Here is a 4,756-nt window from a genome sequence, read left to right as displayed (position 1 = left end):
CAGCTTGACTGTTATTGTCTATCTAATCCACACCATCCAGAAAGTAAAGAATGCTGTTACTGGTATGAAAACCTTGTTATTCTATGTAGCATTACTGTCTTTTATTATAAAATATTTCTCCTGAATAATTTTGTTTCATGCTTTAATTTAGGGGCCACCTCGCGTTCTGAAATAACTGCTGGCCAGCAAAGTCAATTGGTAAGTTGTTAACATCAGTCAGTGATTGGATCTTGTGACTTTTCTCCATTTTTAATGATTTCTTCCTGCAGACAAATGAAGATGTTTTGGTTTATTCTGAACCAAAATTTACTAAGAGGAAGACCGAGCTAAAAGTGAAGAGAGGTGCGAAGGCAGCCGAGGGACAAAGTATCTATGCTGATGTTCGGACTCGGGGTTATGAATAGAGGCACGATGTAAGTGAAAAACTGAAGCTGATCCGATCCTTTACAATGTTTCATAGGGCATGATTTAAAAAACATGTGAGTGATATCAATATTTAGCAAAAATCTTTTTAAATACACAAGTAATTTGATAGTTTTGACTTCATTAATTTTTGTCCTATTTTGCTCCTTGCTGATTTGCCTTGTGGATTAATTAAGTATTATTGAACTGAAATGACTTGCTAAGTATAAATAAATATATAGATGTTGATAATGTATTGATACCTTTTAATGAGAACAACTGATTCTGGTAGAAGAGAGAGAGAGGTTTCAGTTCTGCTTCTGAAAATGTATTCATTTTATAACCATCAATATTGTTTTGCTTTGTGGAAACGTATTAGCATAGCTATCAAAAATTATTTCTATTTCTTGTAATTTCTTTGTTTCATAAAAATCTTGTGTGCTTTATATTTTTATAGTGGATGCTAGATATTCAGTTGTTTTTTTTTTTATATTTACAAATAAATAGTGTTGCAGTATAAACTTTTTTTGGCTCTGTGCTGCTTTTTAGCTGAATTTGTTTCAAACAAAAACTACAATGTAATTTTATGATGCCTGATAGACTGATAAAGCTTAGTTTAAGGAGCAAAATTTGAAAAAAGGTTTATCTTTGCTGGGTTAGCATATAAAATCAAATAAAACATAAACTTAATATCTTTAAAGATCTGTGAGGTCTGTTATTGCCTTTTACAATCAAAAACAGCTGGTTAATAGGCAACTTATAAATAATGAGAAGAAACAAACTGACCGTTGGTTAACCTTAACCCCTAACCCTACACCTAACCATGGCCTCGGATTTGAAGGTGCTGATCCTCATGCCGGCCGCTTCACACTTGGCTGCAAACTGCCCCACTGCATGTCGGAGGTCCTGGTTTGATGAGGCCAACAGGACAACCTCATCTGCAAGCAGCAGAGATGATATCCTAAAGTTCCCAAATCAGACACCATCCCATCCCTGGCTGAGCCTAGAAATTCTGTCTATATATATATATGAATGAATGAACTTGGGAATAAGATTTATGGAAAAGGGTCCCCACCATAATATAAATAAACCCCACAACACACAAACTTGTCTCCCATCTTTGTGTGGCCTTTACTTTGACTTACATTAAATTCTAATTAAAATTTATGTTTATCTTAAATTAAATTATTTACAGTTTCTCCTCTAGTTCATATCTTGCCTTTTAATAAAAACTTAAGTTTGACAAAGTAATAATAAAATTTAATATTTTTCAAATGAGGTCCTAACATGACAACTAACCATAATAGATCTTCTATAAAACTCCAAGATTGATTAACCTAATACTACTCTGATATCTTTTGAGATGAACATGACCATTCCACCATGATATGCTCGGTATTAAACATGGATATCTTTTGAGATGAAGTCTTAACATGACCATCTCACCATGATTTAACCTAACCCTAACCCAAAACCTTTCCCTTAAATAATACAATAATTCCTACCAATATTAGTCTTCAAAAGTGTAGATTTCTAAAACATTTCCCTCTACCTACCTCTCTTCCCTCAGTCTACAACTGCAGGGAGTGGAGGAGGCGGGGTTTACATGCCAGACCGGCGGGGGTCGACTTAGCCCATTCCAGGGCGGTCTACCCTGACTCTGCTTCCTCCATTGATCTAAAAATTTAAATTAATATGTTTGTCTTCAATTAATCATAACCTCTATAAAACCCATACCTTATCCTACCCTTACACTACACCTATAGCACATATCACCTTACCAGGACAATTAGCTGCTAACCCTAACCTAAACCGTTGTCCTAAACCTAACTCTGACCGTTGCCCTAAACCTAACCCTGACTGTTTCCCTAAACCTAACTCTGACCCTAGCCCTGACCCTGAACTTAGCCCTGACCCTAAATCTAGCCCTGACCCTAAACCTAGCCCTGACCCTAGCCCTGACTCTTAACCTAGCCCATACCCTAGCCCTAAACCTAACCCTAATTCTCCAAGTTCTGCAAACTGGTTTGGCTTTGGATCTGAGAGATACCAACAAACGTGCGCCGGCCCGTGCAATGCCTTTGATCCTCTAACCAACTGCCCAAGTCGTTGGGTGGGGGGGCGGGGTGGGGGTTCATCGAGAAAGTGTCTAACGCCTAACCATTTGAGGTGTATACCTAACCCTAACACCAACCTAAACTTAATTCACACCTTTGTCCTATATGTGACCCCTGACCCAAAGACAGCAATTCACCTCATTGGTAAAATGGGCCCCTTAGTGTATTAAAAAAAAACATTAATATACACACACACAAACACATGGGCATTTCATAGAGTATTCTACTTTACTTAACAAAACGCTTACCTCCTAATTCTCCCTCAATCCTGATTCTGAGATCCACTTTGTCTCATTGTCTCTCCTCAAGCTCATTGTTGCCACTGTCAGAGTGAATTAGTCTAACTATTTGATCCCGTTTCTTACACCCATAAAATATGTGTGCATCCATTTTCTTTGAGTAATGGTACAGTAGATAGAACAGCAAAAAAAAAAAATTGCATATATGTGTAACAAACCCATGATCATAGCAAGCAACATGGCTTATTAAAAGAAAAAGCTATTACAGAGGCAATTTCCATTAGTTTACTTTTTTTTTTAGGGGGTGTTTTAACGTCAATAGTGGCTCGTTTTTGGACAGTTGGTCCTCCATACAGTTCATGGGTTGTGTGCGCTATACACTGTGACACCAAAGCAAGCCCAGTTTATTTCTAATTCAAGTGATTTTTCTCACTTAAAATGAAAAAAACAAACAACTTTTTATTCATGAGACCTTTAGTATGCTATATGTATGAGCTTTGGCCATGGTGAGGGTCCTGCGCTGGAAGAAATGAGACGTCACACTTTTCAGACATACATTTTTGTTCAAATTAAAACAATTACATTTTCCACAATGAAATGTGTGCTGAAGCTTGTTATACAGTATACATTCCTTTAACTCTTTGTCTCTCCCTGTAAGTCTTTAATTACAGTTTTTGCATTCGTACTAATTTAGATCTAATAGTTAAAAATTTTATGATTAATACTCATAAATAAAAAAACTCTTAATAAATGTCAATAGAAGACTAATCTGACTTAAATTGTATCTATTTTTCATATCTGTCCTTCTCACTTCACCAATAGATGTCCAAATATGCTACATAAAGATCTTTCTGAGTGCTTGAAATGTAGCATAAATATCTGCAATCTTTGCTAAACTCTTTTTAAAGGACACTGACAATTCATTAAACATATTCATCCAAATACAATTTTTAAATGTATAAATTTTCATTATGAAAACTGATTTGATAGGGAAATTTGAAACTGGCATTGAAGAGTAGCTAGATCATGAGCCAGAACAGCTAGATTATGTTAATTTATTAAAGCTGGCTTGTACATCGGGCGTTCGACAGGCTGAGATAATAGCCCAAAATGAAATCCATCAAAGATTGGAGGCGATGATGGAGAAATTATGTTGAATCAGGGTCACCATAGCACAAACCTGACATCCAATCCAGCTGTGCAGGAGCTCGGTTGGGTCGCAGACAGGTGTGGATTTGATAGTCTTTTAAGTTGGACTCTAAATGCTGATTGAAATTCAAGGAGGTGAGGTCCAACGCTGATTGGCCCCTGATTGAATGTGGGTAAGTAATTCAATTTATTTAGGGGGACTTCCAACTAGGCTTCATAAGACTACAGATTTACCTTTATTAATTGTCAAATTTTGTAAACTACACTCCAGGGTGTTTATTAAGATAAGCATGTTTTATTTTGCAAATGTATAACAGAAACTGAATAAAACTGTGTAATTACTGAGATATTAGTTTATGTAGCATAAGTGCAGAAGCAGCTCAGTTTAGTTATTGCCGAACCTGTACAGTTAAGTCAGCACAGGGCAGCCATTATACTGTAATCTTATTCTGTTTTCACATAATGAAGGCCCTCTGTTACACACGACTGAATGAGTCTCTCATCGCCTGTGTAACATTTTCACCAAACGGTGGCAGCAAATCAAAGTAAAAGAGGAATACAGGCTAACAGCATAAAATGCGGTGTCACAGAGCAAAATGTAGATAGGGTCTAAACCTGATTAATACATTTTAGGGATTTTTTATATTCTGGAATAATGTTTTTTTTATTTTTTTTTTTATAATTAAAATCAATAAATAAGAGGTTAAGGAAGAAATTTTTCAGGGCGTTTTCACCAAAACTTGCTTGGTTCAAGGATTATGTAAAATTACTCCATATTACTCTATTTAGAAGGCCACTGCAATTTTTTTTATTTGACAAAACTACACTGAGTCAAAATATTAAGATTCA

This window comes from Cyprinodon variegatus, unplaced genomic scaffold (assembly GCF_000732505.1).
Source record: "Cyprinodon variegatus isolate N-32 unplaced genomic scaffold, C_variegatus-1.0 Scaffold10, whole genome shotgun sequence".
NCBI classification, from domain to species: Eukaryota; Metazoa; Chordata; class Actinopteri; order Cyprinodontiformes; family Cyprinodontidae; genus Cyprinodon; species Cyprinodon variegatus.
Note: the sequence above shows the minus strand (reverse complement) of the source record.